Consider the following 287-nt stretch of genomic DNA (forward strand, 5'->3'; position numbering starts at 1 on the left):
GATTACTCACTAATCTCCATGATTCCTCTTAAACCCATGGTGAATTTCAGATTAATCATGTAGAGAAATAGATAAGAAAATCAACAAGAACACAAGATGAAAGCAATGAAATCTGAATCCAAAAGAAGTTTTACTAGTTGTTCTCCGGAAAAAAAGATTGTTTTCTGGTGGCTTACAAAAGTACTTAAAATATAGGTTTTCAGAAGTAAAAACGTGCATAATGAAATGACCAAAAGGCCCTTGAGTAGAAATGAATTCGAGCAAACAGAAGGCGCGCAGCGACCTCC

The sequence above is a fragment of the Brassica oleracea genome, chromosome C7 (genome assembly GCF_000695525.1).
Source record: "Brassica oleracea var. oleracea cultivar TO1000 chromosome C7, BOL, whole genome shotgun sequence".
Lineage (NCBI taxonomy): Eukaryota > Viridiplantae > Streptophyta > Magnoliopsida > Brassicales > Brassicaceae > Brassica > Brassica oleracea.